Genomic DNA, 23,287 nt, shown 5'->3' with positions numbered 1-23,287 from the left:
TATAAGCTAGTCATTTGAATCCAGTTTTAATCATTAAGTAAGTAAAATTAATTAGGTGGTGCAACAGTCCAATGGGAATTAGGACCTAGAAACATTAAGCTCTGAAAGCACTACAACTATTATTTTTTTCATAATATTAGCTGCGTTTATGCGTTTAATTTTCGCTCAGACTATTGAAAATGCAAAAAAAAACTCAGATTTGTTTCAATTCTTAGAGTTCATCGACTTAATTTTGTCAATGCGAGAGTTGCAGGAACATTGAAAACAAGAGTTACAGAATGTTAACTTAGAAATAAAACAACGGAGGAACATTGAAAACATTTTTATATACTCATCTCTTTTTTACATTCCTTTTTTTTGTATGTACTCGTTGTTAGTTTTCTTTACGTTACTCACGACATTTCAAAAATACTAAAAATAAGTGATTTAAGCAGAGACTAAATAAAAAAACCATCAACTTGTTACTTCTGTTGCCAATTTTCATCGCATAAGATTTGTGAATAGGTGATAAGCTATTCTTACTGCTTTCCACTAAGCTAGGTATTATCGCTAGGTCAGTGATTTGTGAAATGAATGTACAAATATGTTCTTCAACCAAAATTTAAGTCTTATGCATCATTTTTTTAAGTTTTCCAGTTCTAACTATTTATGTCTTATCATTCAGTTATATAGCGAAAAGGAAAAATCTGTGAGGGAAAGTTCTAACTACAGTTCTTCTGAAAGTGCATTGTGGATTATTCATAGATGTTTGCTAAACTTTTTAGGCTATTCATTAATAAATGCAAATCAAAGTTAAGGACTAACCCTGAATAACTATAAACATTGAAAATGCTGTGTTCAAGTAATTATTATCGCAGTTAAATTTCATAATTAATATTTTTGCTGTATAAAAAAGTATAAGAAGTAATTCATGACAATTCATGTTACGCTTACACTTATTTAAAGAAAATATCGATTGATACCGCAATTGCAGAAGATACTATTAAAATAAACATAACATACGTTTATAAAAAACATGTACTCGTTTATATGTTTATGTATGTATATACATATAAAGCCTAGTCTAAAAAACCTTAACCTTGTTGCACTCTTTCTAAACACATCTTTTCTTGTTTTGCTTGTTAATGCCATCTATCACTAACTCCGTGAAAGAGAAGTTAAAACAAATGCACCACGATCTACCGTTATAACGTTTACCGTAATTTATTGATCAACGATAATCGTTTGCTAGAATGAATTTGTGAAAACCAGAAAGAGAAAGGAATGCTAAATGTCTCAATCTCTTAACTGAAGTATTTTAACTCTCTTTGTTCTTCGATGTGAAAACATGTATACACCGATACGAATTCAACACGCTATAAAAAATGAGTGTTAATCGTTTCAAAGGGTGGGAGACGAGGAAATTTGACTCTCACGATTAGTTTTTTCTCTCTGATTCCGACATTCAAATTAAATTTCTTAGAATGGCAACCATTTTATGACCTTTACTCTACAATTATACACAATAGAAGTAGCCTCAACACATCGGAAAAAATAGAACATCTGAACACACATTTAGATAGAGAGCCGCTTCATCTTTTTTTTTTATAATAAGCGCACACTCAAAGGGATAACTACCCTTATTATGTAGACACAGTGTGAGCACTAGGAAAGGAGAGAGGGGTTGACAGGGATGTCGGTGCACATTGGTTTTGAATTCGTGAATATTGCAATAGCTGGGAAAGACAGAGTGTGGCAAGGCATTCCACATTCGCATAGTACGGCTAAAGAACGAATCTCTGTACTTCACAGTATGACCGAAGTTGGGCTAGAGGGTATTACGGTTGAACTGTTTAAGGGGAGGAATGCAGCTGGCTATTTCTCTAGAGCATAAACCATTAAAATTACCGTAAAAGAGAGTGAGACAAGAAACATTTCGACGATGTTCAAATGACGTAAATGATCTTATGATGAAAATATCACCAATTAATCTAAATGCTCCACGACCAATACTATCCAAGAGCCAGATCAGAGGGGGAGAAAATTTCTTGCATCTCCTTAGAAAACCCAAACATCTTGTGATCGTTCCACAAAAGGTGGTTGGTGATACACACACCGAGAATTTCGAGATGTTCAGTTTCCTCGATGCAAGTGCCATTTATGCATAAGAGTAAGGGGGTATATTTCGTTTAAACGATACAAGACAGCATTGCGTTCATAGAGGAAATGTATTATCTATAGAGTCCCGACAGGTACCCGTCCTACCTGAAACACCCTCAAATTTTATTCGAGGTGAACTCTCTCAAATTCGAGGTAAACTCTCTCAAATTCGCTATCGGTGAATACATGTAAGAGGACAAAAAAAAGCAAAAAGAAACTTATGGAATTTTTGTGACCTGTCAAAAATGACAATCAATTTTGCAAAGCAAAACAATAGGTTTCTGATTTTAAGAGTAAGTTTTTGTTAATTGTTTTGATTTTTAATATTATTTGATATTTTTCAGACCAAAATTCTTTATAATGAAGAGGGTATATACAAGTTTACTTCATTGAATAAAAAGTAAGTCAAATTGCAGTGAAGGAGGTGCAACAATAATTGATTTATTTTATATTCTGTCTTTTCATTTTGAAGAGATGAAGAAGCGTTTCTTCCTCTTCCTCGTCCATACAGCTTCTGCAAAAGTCATTTGAGAATACGACTAGTCTCATGGCGTGCTTTCCTATTAGACAGTGTCCGGTTATGACACCTATTATCGAGCTTATATGCGATCTGCTAAGAGAGAGCAAGCACCTTGAACGTTTTAAATCCAGTGTTGGCCAGATGTTTTTTGTGGCTTGACACGTGGTGATGTTGGTCCACCTGGTGCCTGCCCTCCTCACAGCGTCTTGCATTAGTAGCAGTTTACAAGTAGCGATTGGTATGCCAGTACTTGCCAAACGTGGTAGAATGGGTTGTACTGTACCGTTCCTGGCGAGTTCATCTGCCTTACAGTTACCTGGAATGTCTCTATGGCCCGGCACCCAGCAAAGGTGAATATTAAACTGTTGCGCCATCTCCATTAGAGATGATCGACAGTTATGGACTGTTATAGAGTTTGTAGAGACTGAGTCCAGAGATTTGATAGCGGCCTGGCTGTCGGAGAAAATACGGATATCAGATGTTGATATCACGTTTTCTTTGAGCCAAGACAAGACTTCCTTAATCGCCAAAAGTTCCGCCTGGAACACGCTACAATGATTGGGAAGGCGGAATGAGAGACTTAATTTCAGTCGTTCAGAGTACACACCACCACCAACCCCTTCTTTGGTCTTTGAGCCATCTGTGTAAAAGTGGATTGACTCATCCTCTAAGAATGTCCTATCCTCCCAAAAAGATCTGGTAGGTATAGAAATCTGGAAATTCCTATCGAATTGTAGTTGGGGGATGGTGTAGTCTGTGTGCTTTGGAATTGATTCTAAGTACCTTAGAATTACGGAGTGGCCAATGTTGTTGTTAGTCCACTGCGACGAAGCATTGAGGCGGATAGAAGAGCTTGCAGCTATTTGTTTACTAAATATGTCAAGAGGTGTAAGGTAGAGCAAGGTGTCCAGTGCCACAGACGGGGTCGTGCGAAGCGATCCGCTTATACATAGGCAGGCTGAACGTTGAACTTTATTTAACTTATCCCTGTTTATATCTTTCTCTAAAGCAGTCCACCATACTGCTACACCGTACGTTAAAATCGGTCTGATTACCAATGTGTATAGCCAATGCGTGATTCTGGGTTGTAAACCCCATTTATTACCAATAGCTTTTTTGCAAGAAAAGAGAGCTACAGTAGCTTTTTTGACTCTTTCCTGTACGTTGCGTTTCCAATTTAGTTTTTTGTCTAAGACAAGACCTAGGTATTTGGCCTCGTCTGAGAATTTTAATTGGATTCCTTTAATGTAAGGAGGATTGACAAATGGAATTTTGTATCTCCTAGAAAATAAGACCAGATCGGTTTTGTGTGGGTTAACACCCAGTCCACACCGATCAGCCCAGAGTATTAGTCTGTCCAAGGCATTTTGTAAGAGTTCTTTTAGGATATTAAGATGCTTTCCTGAAACTGCTATAGCAACGTCGTCCGCATAGGCTATCACTCTGAAACCCTCCGCATCCAGACTAGTTAGGATTTCATTCACCACTAGGTTCCAGAGGAGAGGGGATAGAACACCACCTTGCGGTGTCCCTCTACTAACAAATCGTCTGCTAGAAGAGTTGCCCATTTTTGAATTAATTATTCTGCTAGTAAGCATTAAATGAATTAACTCCCGAAGCGAATTCTCTACATTTAGAGATGTCAGTGCAGATGTGATTGCAGATGTGTCCACGTTGTTAAAGGCACCTTCGATGTCAAGGAAAGCAACCATAGTGAACTCTTTATGATGGAGGGAATATTCGATGGTGCGTACTAAAGTGTGTAACGCTGTTTCCACCGATTTACCCTTACAGTAGGCATGTTGAGACGAAGACAGAAGTCTTGTATCGATACGTGCCCTTAAATGGATATCAATCAGTCTTTCCAGGGTCTTAAGAAGGAATGATGATAGACTTATAGGTCGTAAATCTTTAGGATTAACTTGGGAGCATTTACCTGCTTTAGGTATAAAGACAACTTTAACTTCTCTCCATGCCGAGGGAACATGGACCAGGTAAAGACAGCTGGTAAAAATTGCCTCAAGGATTGGTGCAATTATATCAGAGGCTTTTTGTAATTCTGCTGGTATTATTCCATCTGGTCCTGCAGCTTTAAATGGTTTGAAGCTGTTGAGAGCCCATTGTAACTTATCCTTTGTGATCAGACCTTGTGGATATGTTGTATTTGAACTTGAACGTGCAGAGCTGTTGCAAGTTTCGGTAAGAGAACTACCAGAAAAGTGAGTGTCCAATAGTAGGTTCAGTGATTCATTACTTGAATTAGTCCAGGAGCCGTCTGCATTTTTCAAGCAGCTTGGCATAGCTGGATTAGTTGAAAGAATTTTCCGTAACCTAGAGGCTTCAGAAGTTTCTTCTATCATGCCACAGAAGGATCGCCAAGAAGATCGCTTGGATTTCCTTAGTGCCTTCTTGAGAGGCTAGTCTTGCAGCTTTGGCCCGGTTGAAAAGTTTCCTGCATTCCTTCCTGAGCGAGTCTAGCTCTGAGGCCCACCATTGTGGTTTCCTCTTTCCTCTTATGTGTATAAGTGGACAAGCAATTTCTAGCGATCTGTTCATAGCTGAGGTAAGGTCATTGACTTTGTTGTCAAGTTCGTTAGCGTTAGAAGAAGGACTAGATAGTCCAGGTTCTAGTAAACTCTGTAATGAGTTCCTGTATAAAGCCCAGTCAGTTTTCCGATAGTTTCGAAAAGTCAATGGACTCGGGTTATCATCCACATTTATATTGAACTGGATATATCTATGATCAGAGATCGAGTGTTTTTTGGATACTTTCCAGTCCAAGATCATATGGTGTATACTATCTGAGACAAGAGTAATGTCTAAGACTTCTTGTCGAGTTTTAGTTATGAAGGTTGGTTCATTACCAACATTACTTACTAAGAGGTTAGTACCAAGAATATAATCAAAAAGAGACTTACCTCTGTCGTTGATATTCGTACTGCCCCATACAGTATGATGAGCGTTAGCATCGCTCCCAATAATTAGGCGGATCCTTTGCCTTTCCGCTTCAGCGACGACTTTCTCCAGGGTTTTTCCATTGAGAGGGCCAAGGTGGTCATGCCCAAGATACGCCGATACCAGCCAGAAACTTCCTTTGGTTGTTTCTAGCCTAGCTACGTTGGTATCTTTGTCACTGAAACGATGGAGTAAAAATACATTAATGCTACGTTTCACTAGTATGCAAGATCTAGGTTCACCTTTATCTGTCACACAAAGTGTGTAGTATCCAGGAGTCCTGAGTCCTCGAACAACGGATCCTGCAATCCATGGCTCTTGGATCAGGACAATATCTTCCCCGTTAGTCGCCAGACGGAGAAGAAGTGAGGCCGAGGCCTTTATGGAGTGTTGGAGATTAATCTGTACTAACTGCAGCATTTCGGCTACAATTAGGCAGATCAACCTCCACCACGGTTTTGTTTTGATCCTCTGTGTCTGAGGATGAACCCAAGAGTTCGTCCTCGCTCAGAAGGATCATGTTAAGGTCGTCCTCAGTCTCCATTAAGGATGGACTGTCCACGACTTTTGTAGAGGGTGCATTCGCGATTGGAGAGGACAAGGGTGCATCGTCACCCTCTGTTAGGAGAGAAGACGACGTCCCAGGTTCACCAACCGCTAGTTCACCTTCGGTAGTTTTTGGAGGCCCGCTTTCCACGTTAAACTCATCTTTTTTATATATTCGAATTTTAATATTTTCGAAACCATAGTTTATGGAGCCCTCGTTTAGGGCTAGAGGAGCCAAGGATTCTTTATTGAGTACCACAATGGCGCTCCTATAAAGACCCTACGAAAGGAACCAAAGTAAATAACAAAAAAATGTTGGTGCTTTTTGCTTCAGGGGTTGAATTCGATTGAATCAAGTGAATTTTGAAGAATATACAAATGGTAATGTACAAATTTTAAATAGTTCGTTTGAGATAATTTTTGATGCTGATTACGAATCTAAACTTCGATTTTAGCTACATGTGCTCAAACTAAAGAACACCATTTTTCAGCATTATTTTTGTATTTATTCAATGTACTACAAGATGAAAAGTACGAAACAAATTTAAGCGAAATATTAAAAAAATATTGTAGATTTGGAAATCATCACATTTTTTTTTGAAAAAAAAACTACTTCATGAATTTAGTGAGCCTAAAAAAACCTTACATGTATGTATATTATGTCACTAATTATAACGTTGAGTGCCGAATGGAATTTAAAAACATTTGAATTAATTTCATTGTATTTAAAATATAATATAAACATGATTAATAAACCAGGAAGTCTACATGTTTAATGATTCAAATTATTTTTTTTAATCACAAAAAAGAATACAATATTATTATTAATGACTTTAAATTAATGTAAAATTTAATATGGATATAAGCTAAACAATTTGATTTTATTCATATGCTCATCCTTGCCAACAAAAATAAGACATTTAACATTTTGAACTAATAAATAGAAATGGTATGTGATGTTAGTGCTGATGAGTTAGTGTGATGTTAGTGCCAAGTTTTGAGTTCGCTATTGCTTAATATAGAACCCTCCAGCTGTGATGATTCTCATCGTATCAGCTGAAAGAAGATTTTTAATTATAAAATAAATTACCTCAAACAAAAACATAACATTTTTCACTTACTCTCTGTTGTAAAAAATTAAGCTTTTAGTGCCAGATCAAGAATGGATAGTCCAGGCTCTGGAAAAATCTTAAAGATGGGATTTAGTTGTAATTCAGTTCACCTATTCCTTCAACATTTGCCTTGTAGAGCGCTTCTGTGACTTTTTCGGCTTGTTTTAGACCCGCCTCTGAAATGAGAAAAACTCTAAAAGCTAAAAGAAGTGATTTATTTGTTTATTAAAAATCACCTCAATGGACTAGAAACGTCACATCTTCAGCTAGAATCGTTTGTGCTTTTCTCTTCTCTGGTGATTTTTTTGTGTTGTTCCATGAGAAATGCAATTTTTTCCAGTGGGATAAAACAACTTGAACAACGTGAACAACTTGAGAAGATTCTCCACTATAGAATCTGGCATTTTCAAAAAGAACTGATAAAGAGCAAAAAGCGACGTTTTCTCTTCGTCCAGCCAAATATCATCGCCAGCAGATTTTCCTAACTTGTCTCCTTCTTCGTTGGTAACAAGAGGCAGAATTGAATTGAAGATATTGACGGCATTGAAAGCAATACATCATGAATGAAGGAAGGTATTTCAATTGAATTCCAGAGACCTACAATTTAAATTAGAAAAAGCGAAAATTAAGATAGTTCTTATTCTATTATTTATAAACACATCCTCACCAACTACATCACAGAGTTCGCCAAAAAATGTAAATGGAAGATATTCAAATGTGAATTTCTGCAAAAAAGATCATAGTGAAACAGATCAATTGGCCAATCCTCGGTGGTAGGTACTGTCTTGAAAAACTGACTGTAGATTAAATTAACTATTGTTCACATGATGAGGAAGGACTTGCATACATTGCGATCTTTCGCCTATCCGTAGCTGGCTAAGAGAAGTGCTTTGCATTGCAAAGATGGTGGCACATTACGTGAATGTGGTGCTGCTATCACACGCTAAAATTAATTCAACTTGTATTTGTATTTGGCTTGGCTATGAATGACCACCAAGTTGACAGATTCCTCAACTTTATAACAACTCTCGACTTGTATATCCATCTCGTCAAATGAAGCATGTCAGATAGGTTGCAAAGCGAAGCTTTTCAGACTTCTGCATCATCGTTGTGATTGGCCCTTTTTATTCCTACAGGGTTTAAAATGAGGATATAAGCCATCAGAATAGAGCGATTTGATTGCCAGAAACAAAGTCTTGTTGAGAAATGTAATTTTTTACAAAAAAAAACAAAACAAAACAAAATTCATATAATTTGAGTTAAAAATTAATATGAACACATTTACCTTCAATTTGTACCTATTTACTCCACAAAAAAAAATGTCGGCGTTGCTGGCTTCCTACTCGGTGCTTCCACTTCCACTTTTATTGTTGCAACGTTATCCTTGGTTTCTTCTTTATCTGAGGATTAAATTAAATTCATTAAATTCATTATATATTTTAATTTCAATAAATTAATATTTAGTCTTACCTTCATTTGCATTATTGATACTGAATTTTGGTTTGTTTACATTTTTGTAGAATTGTCAAAATACTCACCTCGCTGTTGATCTGTCAAAACTTAACATAACTCAAATTGGACCACATGCTTATGCTAACGGGCAAAATTGTTTCAATTTAGTTTGTAGGCTGAAAGAGAGCAAAACCCATTTAGTCGGGACTCTAGATAATATATTTCCTCTATGATTGCGTTACTGAAGCATTAAATTCCACGCGGTTTCTTATTCCCCATTGTACAATGCTGTTTAGGTCGTTGCAGTTCCACATCTGAGTAGAGGAGTGTGAACATGAAAACGAACATGAACAGCTAAGAGTACTATCGTCAGCGAAACAATGTATTGGATTAGAAATTGCAGACAAGATATCATTTATAAAAATGAAAAAGAGTGTTGGAGATAAAACAGAGCCCTGGGGCATACTAGCATTTATTTTATGGTTTTCAGACTTCAATCCATCCAATACTACTTGTATCGAACGATCCGAATTGTAATTACTAATTCAATGAAGCAGGGATTCATGAAAACCGAAAGCACGCATTTTCGACAAGAGAGCCTGATGCCAAACCCTATCAAATGCTTTTGAAATATCAAGTGCAATAATCTTACTTTCTCCAAAACGATGTAAAGATTTGCTCCACTGTTCGGTGAGATGAACCATGATATTATCAGTGGACCTATTGCTACGAAAGCCAATTAATCAGCGTTTCTATGACCTTGGAAAGAAGGGACGTAAGTGCAATCGGACGGTAGTTAGAGGGTGAGGAAGATTCGCCTTTTTTGGGAATAGGCTGGACAAATGCAGTTTTCCATTATGAGGAGTAGGAAAGATGAAAAAGCTTACGCAGTGGTTTTGCCAGCGATGAAGAATACTCTTCAGAACAACAGCGGGGATACCATCCGGACCAGCAGGTTTATGTATGTTAAGATCTTTTAGGATTTTCACTACAGTACGATTGCGGAAAAAGATTTTCCCCTTAGAATCATTAACTCACGGAGTCATAACACTCACTGGCGTTGAATTGGCGGCGAACTGCTTAGCAAAGAGATTAGCTTTCTCTTAAGAGCTTACAAATGGAGTTTCATTCACAATGAGCGTAGGAACCGAGGAAGAGGAAGAATGCCTCATATTTTTTACAAATGACCAAACATTTGTACTGCCTTTGGGACATTGCAGTATTTTTTGCCGTAATTTTTGGTCATGTAAAAATTTGGTCCGTCGAATATAAGCGTTGCAGGCCTTCCTGGCCTGCTTGAACTTATTCCGGTTTTCCTCAGTTTGATAAGCTTTAAACAACGGAAACTTACCTTCTTGACCCTAATAACCTCTTTACACCTCGCATCGAACCATGCGTTTTCCTTAGGTCTGATGCTTTTAACCTTATTCGGGATAAAAGTTCTCATTCCCAGGAGAATTAAACTTGTGATCATACCAGCGCTGACGTCAACATCACTATCGAGTAAGCATAGTGATCAGTTAAAAAACCTAAAATAATTGTTGAGACCGTGCCAGTTGGCTTTCTCGCATTGCCAAACGGTTCTCTTAGGAGCTCTTTCTTTAACTAGAGAGTTTTAAACGAGAAATTTGCTGATTTGACACAATGGTCAGATGTGCCTAGAGGAGATAGAACACTAATAGTGTACTTACCAGGGTCAGAAGTAAGAAACAAGTCAAGAGTGTTTTTTGCTGGACCTACCACGTCCGATATTCGAGTGGGTTCGTTGACCAGCTGAGTTAGGTGGTTTAACTCAGCGAAGATCTCAGCACACACTCCTTCTGGTGTTGACTGGCCCGAATTTTAAAGCCATGAAGAATTGTGTACATTGAAATCGCCCGTGACAACGATTTCAGTGCGAGGATAGGTCGAAACAATTCTTTGGATGGAATCAGACAAAACATACAGTCTAGATTGGGGCTTTGATAAAGGAAACAATAGCGAACGATTTGCTTATTCACGGAAAATTTAAACCACATAAAATTGAAAAAAGAATTGGTGCAGAGACCATATTGTGGCAAAAACTGATAAGAAACATCATTTCTAATGTATATGGCAAGACCATTTTGGGAAATGAGTAATGGCACCAAGTTATACCCTTGAATAAAGAATTCAGTGGGATCGGAATCCTCACCCACGTTCCACTTAGTGCCAATACAGCTGGCCTGTTTAACTGGCTGAACTTAATGGTGTAGCTGTAGCTGCAGCTGTTGCCTGTAGCACTGTCAAAGTTAAAAGATTCGAAAATACTATACATCGACACACTGAGAAGCTTTAGCTGTAGCTGTAGCTGTAGCTGTAGCTGTAGCTGTAGCTGTAGCTGTAGCTGTAGCTGTAGCTGTAGCTGTAGCTGTAGCTGTAGCTGTAGCTGTAGCTGTAGCTGTAGCTGTAGCTGTAGCTGTAGCTGTAGCTGTAGCTGTAGCTGTAGCTGTAGCTGTAGCTGTAGCTGTAGCTGTAGCTGTAGCTGTAGCTGTAGCTGTAGCTGTAGCTGTAGCTGTAGCTGTAGCTGTAGCTGTAGCTGTAGCTGTAGCTGTAGCTGTAGCTGTAGCTGTAGCTGTAGCTGTAGCTGTAGCTGTAGCTGTAGCTGTAGCTGTAGCTGTAGCTGTAGCTGTAGCTGTAGCTGTAGCTGCAGCGCAAGTTGACTCAACTTTAACTTTTGGCGGCGCTACAAGCTACATTTGAGATGACAGAAGGGGAAAACCCATTTCATTCTTTGACTTTTCACTTTTTTTGGGAACGTTCAATGCATTAGAGTTACACCATTGTGGGCGACCTTTGCTACATTAGTGAGCGTATTTATTGACAGCTTATACTACAGCTATTTTTTTAGCTACAGCTGCATCTCATTCTGTCCAAGGAGTAAAGTAGTATGGGGTACACAGAAAGAAAATTCGCTGTAAGCCCACGATATTACAATAACCCACCCTGAAATTTCCAACCATTGCAAATAAAAGAATAACAAAACCAAAACCCAAAAGACTATAAGAAAAGTATTACTGATATGGACCACAGAATGCAATTCGATACACGCCACTACTAGTGTTATTCCTTAGTAGTGACAAGAATCGAATCCGGCCCTGTTAATGCAAAACAGTAAAATTTTTGTTGTCAACAATCTGCTATCGACGATGATGTAGGCTGTGTGTCAATTGCATTAGTTATTATACACAATGCAATTTGATACACATGCTAAACCATGCGACTGTATGAGAAGAGGGGAAAGTGAAGGATGGTACTGACTGTGCTATGTTGAGTTCATGATATTTTTTTTATTGGTTGTTTGTTGTTATTGTTTTATTGTAGTTTATTCAGTGTGGGGTGGTTTATTGTTTTTTTTTTTATTTTTGTTGATTTTTTTCATCACTCTTAATATTTTGTTTGCTATTTTTTTTGTTTCGTTTTGTTATTGATAATTTGTTTTTTTTATGATAATATTTAAAATTTACGGGAAACAATTATCACATGACGACAAAAATGCTTGATACTGAGGCAGAAACCTGTTTGAACATGGGCTAGCAGAACCGAGAAAAATGCCAATTCTGAAGGCATTTTTGAAATTTTCTAGAAAGACGTTACCAAGCTCTTGATGTCCTTCGCAACTTTCACATCGGTACCAAGAACCTCCAATACCCCATTTGCGAAGGCGAACATGAGATATACACATGTCAAAAATTCTTGAGTGTGACACCAAAAAAAAGATGGCAACTTTCCAAACAAGCTAAGCTCTGCTTGAACTGCTTACGACATGAAAAGCAATGAAAAAAGAAATTGCCATTACTGCAACAAAAAGAATCATTCCCTTCTACACATGGATTGGGCTGAGCGATTCCTCCAAAACAAACAAACAGAATCAACTCAAAAAAAAATGCTTAAAACAATCAGACAAGTTAACCACAGTGAGCAGGACCAAAATGTAATAATTGCAACAGCCATATTAAAAATAAACAACGAAGACGGACTTGGCCGCAGTATAACAATGCGTGCACTGACTAACCCCGGATCACAAGCATGATTGATAATTGAACCAATAGCATAAACACTTTTTTTTTTTTTTAATTCACAAGCACTCAAGGGGTTATTAGTACCCTTTATATGTTCATATTTTAACACAGTGCGCGCGTTAGGAAAATATGGAAGGATTTAAAAGCAGATACCGGTGCACATGGGTCTTAAAGTTCTGAACATCAAAATGGGAGGGAAAAACAGTGTTGGCCACAGCATTCCACATTCTCGATGTGCGATTTAAGAAAGAATCTCTATACTTGACAGTACGCCCGAAATTGAGTTCAAGGGTTAACTGATGAGCATTCCTAGAAGTGCGAGTATTACGGGCGAAATGTTTAAGGGGTGGAATGCAACTGGCTAATTCGACAGAACGTTGTTTGTAAAAATATCTATAAAACAACGAAAGGCATGAAACTAGCGATGTAAATGTTTTGATTATAGTTCTGTCGCCTATAATTTTTAAAGCCCTTTTTTGAATTCTATCCAAGAGATTTAAACTTGTTTTGGGGCACCTGCCCAGATATGCAAATTATATTCAAGCTTTGGACGCATAAAAGCTTTGTAGATTATAGCCAGATCAGAAGGGGTGACAAATTTCTTGCATCGTCGGGGAAATCCTAAGCACCTGGCAGCATTTTTGGCGATATCGAATATGTGATCATTCTATAAGATTTGATCTGTGATATTCATACCGAGTACTGAAAGTTGATTAGTTTCCTAGATGCAAGTGCCGCTCATGGATAGCGGCATCGGGAGTGATTTACGCTTTAATGACAGGGGACACATTGAGTTTTCAAAGCATTAAATTCTACACGGTTTTTGATTTAACATTAACAATGCTGTTAAGATCAGAATTTAATTAGCTTATCATACGCTGCCGTTGAAATTCCACATCCGAAAGACAAGGATGTGAAAAGTTGAGGGTACTGTCGTCGGCGAAACAATTATTGGATTAGAAGTGACAGACAAAAGATAGTTTATGAATTATAAGGACATTGGGGGACACCAGCACTTATTTTATGAATTTCAGACGTGAAACCATCCAATACAACTTGTATTGAACGGTTAGAAAACACATCAACTCAATCGATGTAAACAATGTATAGCTATAAGAGAACTGTACGCAATGTCTACATCGATTGAGATAATATGGCTGTGAGGGATGGAGGGAAGGGAGAGAAGGGATTATCCATTGCACTGTGTTATCATTATAACTTTTGCCATTTCGTTAATTAATTATGAATTTTTGTTATACAACAGGTTTTAGGTTTTGATGTTTTTGTTTTTTGACTTTGGACACTGCACTTGAAAGAATTTGTTGACACGGCGCGGGATTTATTTATTATTTGACATACAAAAATTGTACCACAATGTGGGTTTAAAGAGTATATGACATCAAGTTACAAAAGAGACTGCTGGAGTATGAGCATTTAACAGGTGACGATAGTGACAGTAATTTTTGTATAGATTCGATTATAAGAAATGTAAAAAAATTGCATGCAAATAATATTAATAACACGTGCTTTGGATGGTTTGAAAGTATACAAGTTCAGTTAAAACACATAAAATTTAAGCTTGATACGGGTGTGGATGTGAATGTTTTGCCAGTAAAATTTATGGAAGAGTTTGAAAATGTGAAAATTGCGCAAAATAGCTAGAAACTTGAGGCTTATTGAGGGCCTGAAATAAAAACTATTGGGTGCGTCAAGATGAATTGTTGTGTGAAAAAAGGAATGCCCATTTCATATTTTATATTGTTAATGTAGGAACTATACCGATACTGGTTTTGAAAAGTTGTGTTGAGTTAGGACTTGTAAATAGAATTAATAATATAGCAAACATGCAAAACAGAGGATATTTTAGACAAACATGCAGAATTATTTGATGGATTAAGGTGTTTTTGTTAAAATTTGATTATTGAACTTAAAAAAATGCGGGTTTAGTAGCTCGACCTGCCAGAAGAATTCCTCTGTCGTTGCGAGCACCTTTAAAAGAAAGGATAAAAACATTGGGTCTTATGCAAAAAGATGAGATCAAACTCTTTACTCACTTTTTTGAGAACTTTCTTAAGGTTGTATGCAAAAAAATAATTACTGACCGAGTAAGATCTCACTTGGTAAGTTCAATCTCAGAGGGATGAGATCGTTTTCATATGCAAAAAGCTGAGTAAACACTTGGTTACATGAGATCGATCTCACAAATTGTTAAGGATGGTATTTCTCGGACTCAGTTTACATAAAACCGTAAGGATGGCTGAATTTATAATTAAATATGTCGGACAAAGAAATTATAAGGAAAGAAGGTATCCAATAGGTGATGATTTTCGTCGTTTGTACCGGTTTAGTGAAGAAGGTGTGCGATTGTTAACGGAGGAGTTTTTGGGCCCGAGCTCAGAAACGCGTGGTGGTGCTCTCACAAATGAAGAAAAAATAAGAACATTTCTGCGATACATAGGAGACCTGGGGTTCCAAATAGGAGTTGGTGAAGACGTTGGAGTTCATCAATCTACGGTCTCTAGAGTGGTGCAGTAAGTTTCTGCAGAAATTGCAAGCCAGGCCAAGAATTGGATTATATTCCCACATACTGTGGAAGAAATACTAGAAGCGCAAAGGTTATGGAGCTTGAAGTACGAGTTTCCTTATGCAATTGGTGCTTTAGATTGCACTCATGTCCGAATAAGGAAACCTTTGACCTATCATGAGGAGTACATTAACCGTAAGGGATACTACTCCATTAATGTTCAAGCTTCATGCAATGCGGAAGAAAAGTTTACAAGTGTTGAAGTTTGCTGTCCAGGATCCGTACACGACTCCCGTATTTTGAAAAACTCTTTCCTATATAGTCACATGAATAATAATAACTCATCAGGAATACTTCTCGGTGATGAAGGTTATGGCATTACTCCGTGGTTAATGACCCCTTTTAAAGAAACGAATAATGATATCAAACGTAATTTTAATGCTGTTTTGACAAAAGAAAGAGTTATTATAGAGAGATGCTTTGGACAAATCAAACAGAGATTTAGAGAACTAAGCAACGAAAAGAGCTTTGAGATCGATCTCAATTTCAACGAGTAATAGCTGTTGAGCTTGAACTCGTTTTTTTGCATACAAAACTGAGTCTGAGTTCCGCCCTGCTCGATCGATCTCACCGGTGAGTTCAAGCTCGTCAGCTCAGACTCTGAGCTCTTGCTCATCTTTTAGAATATGACCCATTGTCTGAAAAGCATATAATAGAAGAAGTGATGGAACCGTCAGAGTGGGTCTCAAATATTGTTTTGGTCGAGAAACCCAACAAACAGCTAAGAATTTGCTTAGATCTGAAAGCATTTAATGATTCAATCCAAGATAATTTGTACGAAATCCCATCGTTTGAAGATATTTAATCAAAATTTGTTAACAAAAAAGGTTTATTCTGTTTTTGACCTTAAAGATGGATATTGGCAAATTAAGCTAAATGCAAAATCAAAGAAACTTTGCGCTTTTAGTACTTCTTTTGGGTTTTACCGTTTTAAGAGATTTCCGTTTGGAATAAGAATAGCGCCAGAAGCTTATCCAATGCTAAGGGAAAAGGCTTTTAGTGGAATTGATGGGTTGATTATTAATATAAATGACTTATTTGTAGTAGCTGGAAATGAAAGAGAACATGATGAAATTGTAGAGCAGGTAATGAAAAGGGCTTTAAAAAAGGAATTAAATTCAATAAAGATAAAGTAAAATATAAGCAAAAAAATGTTTCGTTTTAGGCAATGTTATAAATGAGGAAAAAATACAATGCGACAAGTCAAAAATGGAAACTATTGATAAATTAGGAATTCCAAGAACTAAAAATGAATTATAAAAACTACTTAGGCTTGTAAATTATGTGAGAGAATACATACCAAATCTAGCGGAGATATCAAATCCGTTCAGAGAGTTACTCTCAAAAGATTTTATTTTTCAATGGTAAGATACTTATTCCAAATGTCTAGAACAAAAAAACGCATAGTGAATGCGACCGTTTGATTGAAAATAGAAAATTTCAATACAAACTGATGCATCTCAGTATGGGCTAGGATGTTTACTTATGCAAAAAGGAAGACCAGTCTGTTTCGCGTCCCGAAGCTTATCAAGCACGGAAGTGCAATACGCACAGATCGAAAAGGAATTTTTAGCCATGGTATTTGCTTGCCAAACATTTCTTGCGTATGTATATGGAAGATAATGTGAAATTATTACTGATTATAAACGGCTAATGGGTTTTATGCGTAAGGATTACCATTCATTCATCCTCTGCTAAGCTACAGAGGATGAAGTTAAGATTGCAGAAATATCTTTTAAAATTTACGTATTTACCTGGTTAATTCTTATATATTGCAGACTTACTATCAAGAAATTTTGGGAATGAATAAAACAAGGGTAAAATACAAGGTTTAAATGAAATGGTCCACTCAATTAATATTAGTGCTGAGAAAAAAGAAAAGAAATAAGTTTGTTTGAGTACAATTTGCGTATATATATATTATATTTTATTTAAAATTTTGTTTGTATGAACTGAAAATTTCGCGACTGAATTAACAAAGTGAATACCTACAGGTATCAGTAGTAAAGGAATACAATTTCGTTACGTATAGTGTTGAGTTAAATTTTCGTTTTTTTTATAGCAAGATCGCCAACTCGTTGAAACTAATAATTAAATAATTTTCATGCATATCTTGTCATACATTCTTTTTTATTTTAAATATCAATAAATTTTAACTAAAGCCATACATTTAAATATCAAAATAGAATACTTTAAACTAATGAATTTCCTATGAATTACTTATTGTATTAATATTAATATTATTAATATTATTGAATTAAAAATCATATTTATATCTATTACTTAAAATCATGCAAATCAACCAGTCGTGGAGAATTTATTGAGCTTATGAGATAGCACAATGTGCCAGGACTAAATTTTTAATATTTAGGATGATGGTGAGGAACAAGGGAGAGGACTCGAGATGATAGAAAGGTAAGAAGAAGCCTGATAAAGGGGTTGCTCTGGCGAGAGTAGCAAGCAAGGTAGGGAGGGTAGAGGAAATTTACTCGCGCGTCTATCAACATCCTGACGCTGGCTGGATAATTTTTTTTGTAACTCCTTAAGGTTCAAGATCCCACGACCGATCTAGTCTAAGGGATTACTTCCAGCCAACCGAAGCAAGGTAAAATAGGAGGTTTCAAAATGTATATTAAAGGAAGATAGCCAGTAGTCAAATCAAAAGTAGTTTGAGCATATTAGATATTTTTGGAAATATAGAAATGTTTGATTTGTAAACGATGATTTAATCTTTTTGGAAGACAGAATTTTTGTTCCTACAACTTTGAGGGCTGGAGTTTTAAATACACTGCATAGTGCCCATCTAGGAGTTGAGAAGATTAAGGAACGCGCTCGCACCTTATTTTACTGGTCATCTCTCAATGATGACATAGAGAGCATGATTGAAAAATGTAAAATTTGTCAAAAAATACAGGCCAATAAATAAAAAAGAGCCAATGATTTCATATGAAATTGCGGACATACCATTTTTCAAAATAGGAATGGATTTTATGGAATTGGAAGGAAAAAACTATTTCATTGTTACTGATTATTGCACGAACTATTTAGAAATATTGCCAATTCAAAAGAAAACCAAACAATTTGTTATACAGAATTTACTTTCTTTATTTGCAACTAGAGATGGCAGAGTAGATTACGTCAGGTAATCTACTCGGTAAACTACGTGTAGTTAATTAGATAAACTACACGTTTGATTTGTTTCATTAACTACCCTACAATTGTTACGTGTGCTACCTTCACAAAAAAACGTTAAATTTCAAAAAGAATTTAAAAAAACGAGTGAATAAGTAACGACTAATGAGTGAAAAACACTGAACTATACATAAGAACCAAATATCTTGCGTAAATGAACTAAATCCAGTAATTCGAAGTTTTATGAAAGAAAAAAGCAAATTAAACGAGAGTTAGTTTTTCACACTTACACAGTTATATTTTAGATGCAATTTGTCAATTTGTTGGTTGAATGGACATTTCAAACTACGTTTTGACGTCTACCGCTACGTCTGCTACATTTAACTACGTTAACTACATTTAGTTACATTACCTACCTCATTTATGTAGCAAATGTAGTAAATCACAAAAAATCGCATTTCTGCCATCTCTGTTTGCAACACATGGTATACCTAGATTTATAATTGCAGGCGATGTAGTTTTCGGATCGTTTGAATTTCAAAATCTTTGTAAAAATTAAGATATTTCAGTAGCAACAACAAGCCCAAGATAGCCAAGGTCTAATGGGTGTGCTAAGCGCATGGTGTAGGTAGCTAAGAACTTAATTTTGAAAAGCAATTAAGAAAAGAGTAGTTTATGGTCAGCATTACTTCAATATAGGAATAATCCTATAAAAAACTCAATACTGTCTCCTACTGAATTGATAATGGGTAGGAAAACAAGAAGTCAAATCCCAGCAAAAATAGATATTTATAAAAACGATATGCTTAGCCAACAAATAAACTTATTTTAATTGAAAATAATAAAAGAAATAAATTTAATTATGATAAGATCGCAGAAATTAAAAGTGAGTTCGGAAATGCAAATGCTATTTCGGTTAGAGATTAAATCTAAACATTTGAAGTCCCCGCGATCGTATTGGAATTAACTTGTAGACGGACGAACTCTTCGAAGAAATTCTTTTTTTCTTAGACCGCGAAAATAATTGCATTTTTTGGAGGTTTTTTGTATGAAATTTTATACTCACAGTTTAAAGCAGCTGCTTGCCGAATTTATAATTGAATATAAGAATGAAACAACAACAACTTGTGTGTGCTACCACCAAGTTCATAGGCTGGAGTTATAGCTATTTCACGGGGGCCAACCCGATCATCAGACTCCTTTAGTGGTGCTTAATCGCTTTTTGTTCAATTTAATTTTTGAAGAACTTTTGCCCGAGCTGGGCTTGAACAAGCGATCTAGCGTGTGAGGAGCTAATGCACTACGCACTACGCCACCGCACCCACATGAAAGTTGTAAGCCAATTACAGGTTTTTTCGTTCTATCGAACTATACTGAACCGATTAGCATTTTTCTAAGTACACACAAGTAATTGTTGTTGTTTTATTCAGTTTCTTTCTATTATCTCCTCTCTTTTTTTCATAAGCCAACGATTTCGATTGGATTCGTATGAGGAGGGAGATGGGGCGAAAGAGTTGACACGGGTCAAGATTTTTTAATTTTTACAATTTTTGGAGGTTTTTTGTATGAAATTTTATACTCACAGTTTAAAGCAGCTGCTTGCCGAATTTATAATTGAATATAAGAATGAAACAACAACAACTTGTGTGTGCTACCACCAAGTTCATAGGCTGGAGTTATAGCTATTTCACGGGGGCCAACCCGATCATCAGACTCCTTTAGTGGTGCTTAATCGCTTTTTGTTCAATTTAATTTTTGAAGAACTTTTGCCCGAGCTGGGCTTGAACAAGCGATCTAGCGTGTGAGGAGCTAATGCACTACGCACTACGCCACCGCACCCACATGAAAGTTGTAAGCCAATTACAGGTTTTTTCGTTCTATCGAACTATACTGAACTACTATACTCATTCTTATATTCAATTATAAATTCGGCAAGCAGCTGCTTTAAACTGTGAGTATAAAATTTCATACAAAAAACCTCCAAAAATTGTAAAAATTAAAAAATCTTGACCCGTGTCAACTCTTTCGCCCCATCTCCCTCCTCATACGAATCCAATCGAAATCGTTGGCTTATGAAAAAAAGAGAGGAGATAATAGAAAGAAACTGAATAAAACAACAACAATTACTTGTGTGTACTTAGAAAAATGCTAATCGGTTCAGTATAGTTCGATAGAACGAAAAAACCTGTAATTGGCTTACAACTTTCATGTGGGTGCGGTGGCGTAGTGCGTAGTGCATTAGCTCCTCACACGCTAGATCGCTTGTTCAAGCCCAGCTCGGGCAAAAGTTCTTCAAAAATTAAATTGAACAAAAAGCGATTAAGCACCACTAAAGGAGTCTGATGATCGGGTTGGCCCCCGTGAAATAGCTATAACTCCAGCCTATGAACTTGGTGGTAGCACACACAAGTTGTTGTTGTTTCATTCTTATATTCTATTGCATTTTTTTATAGATAAACAATGTAATTACTATAATGTCATGTAGCTGGTTAATGTAAAGAAAAAAATGGACATTTATAAGCTGAACTCAATATGGAAATACATTTTATATGTAATGCATACAAGATAAATGAATTATTCAATACCAATGCCAGAACAATAAGTGCAAGCAGATTCAAAATAGAAATTTACATTATACATACTGATGTTTATGATTATTTTTTATATACCTATGCATATTAGTGTATATATATGTGTACAAGTACTGTATATTTATGTTTATGTTTTTGTATCTATTATTATTTTTACTTTGAAACTAAAAAAAAATAAGTGGTGCAGGCTTGCATCTCCGCAAATGGGCTACTAACAGTGAAAAACTGCTTCAACATATATACATTTATACATATATCGAATTACAAAATCAACAGAAAAAAGACGTAATGAAGAAAGAGACGATAAAAACCTTGGGAATCCACTGGAATCCTTTAAGTGACACTTTCCAGTTCAAGGTCAGCTTGGACACAAGCGTCGAAACCATGCTCACTAAACGGAAAACCTTATCCGAAATAGCGAACCTGTTTGACACCCTTGGCTGGTTGGCCCCTATAGTGTTGTGGTTTATTGTTGTTTGCTATTTGTTAAACTGTAATAAGACGGATCGAAAATAAAGGACGTGTTGTGCTTAATAATTTATTTCAGCTGTAACGATTTGAATCGTTGCTCTAATTTATTAATAAAAGGTATCTCTAATAATATTTTATTGGCTTAAGGTAAGGTGATACCAAATTGCTTGAACATTACATTCCTCCAATGCTTATTATTATAAATAAAATATAAAACAGAATTATGTACATTAATAACTCAATAAAATTACTCCAATACATAATCTTTAAGATGTTGTGGCATCTGATTTCGAGTGGTCCGCTTGTGTCCTTGGTATAGGAGTGGTTGTTGTACTGGCTTTGGTGAATTTGTTGGTGTCCTGAAAACTTCAACCTCAACAGCATCTCTGGTACTTATTGAGATGTGGTTGTCAATGTCAGCTGATGTTTCGGATTTAGAATTAAAATGTTCATTTCGAATTTGTTGTGGCTCATTATTAATATGGAATTCTGAATTGATTTATGGTGACGAATAAATTATGATGTATTTTTATTTTCAGGTTTTCTTGGATGTTTGAATTATGGTTTTGATTTCTGGAGAAGTGTTTAAAATGGGTTTTCCCCTCTTCTGCTGGCCCAGGCTTGTGATCCAATAATTTTAATGATTTTCAGCGTCACGAGATTGAACGGTGGAGTTAATTTATTAATTTTCTTCTGCTTGCAGAGAACTTCATCTCCAATGGTAAAGTGTGAAAGTTTTGTATGTCTTTTTTATCCGCATAGTGTTTGTATTTGAGTTTGTTTTTTGTTCATTTTTGTTAAAGTTTTTCTTTTGTTTATTTAATGTAGGAAGGAAATTGTTCATCTTCCCATTGAACATCATCTCGAACGGTGATACTTCTGTTGTTGCTTGCAGAGTTAATCTGTAATCCATCAGGAACATGTCCAACTGAGAAAGACAATTCGAATTCTCTTACTCAGAACAGAGAAGCGATTTTTTAATGGTTTTGACCATCCACTCGGCTGCTCCGTTTGCCGCAGGCCACTAAAGAGTTGTTTAATGATGATAAATGTTGTGTTGATCCATGAATTTGTATAAAACATGAACAATTCTTCCTCTTCTTCGGTTATTAAGCTCGTTGTCACTGACACTCCTTTTGTTAGCTCTTTAGAGAAAGCTAATCTCTTTGCTAGGCAGTTCACCGCCAATTCTACAATGCCAGTGAGTGTTATGACTCCACCAGTACTTGAGCGAGTGATTCTATGGGACCAATCTTTTTTCCTAAGTCCTAAGAGATCTAAACATGCATAAATCCGCTGGTGCGGATGGAATCCCCACTATTGTTCTGAAGAGGTGTTCTTCAACACTGGCAAAACCACTGCATAAGCTTTTTCATCTGTCCTACTCCTCAGGTGTCGTTCTGAGCGGATGGAAAATGGCATTTGTCCAGCCTATTCCCAAAAAAGGCGAATCTTCCTTACCCTCTAACTACCGACCGATTGCACTTACGTCCCTTCTTTCCAACGTCATGAAAACGCTGATTACTTATCAGCTTGAGAAATATATTGAAGATCAAAAGCTTCTTAATGACCGGCAATACGCCTTTCGTAGCAATAGGTCCACTGGTGATCTTATGATTCATCTCACCGAACAGTGGAACAAATCTTTACATCGTTTTGGAGAAAGTAAGATTATTGCACTTGATATTTCAAAAGCATTTGATAGGGTTTGGCACCAAGCTCTCTTATCGATTATTAATTACCTT

General features: G+C 36.4%; 1 long non-coding RNA gene across 1 annotated transcript; it reads right to left on the bottom strand.

Moving 5' to 3' along the window:
• Window positions 1–7,316: 7,316 nt before the first annotated feature.
• On the bottom strand, window positions 7,317–8,684 carry LOC129942493 (uncharacterized). Its single transcript, XR_008781042.1, has 3 exons — window positions 7,940–8,684; window positions 7,509–7,869; window positions 7,317–7,448 (listed from the first exon to the last, which is right to left on the bottom strand). It is a non-coding gene; the product is annotated as an uncharacterized LOC129942493 (long non-coding RNA).
• Window positions 8,685–23,287: the final 14,603 nt, after the last annotated feature.

Source organism: Eupeodes corollae, chromosome 1 (genome assembly GCF_945859685.1).
Source record: "Eupeodes corollae chromosome 1, idEupCoro1.1, whole genome shotgun sequence".
Lineage (NCBI taxonomy): Eukaryota > Metazoa > Arthropoda > Insecta > Diptera > Syrphidae > Eupeodes > Eupeodes corollae.
Note: the sequence above shows the minus strand (reverse complement) of the source record. Positions and strands in the feature narration are given on the sequence as shown.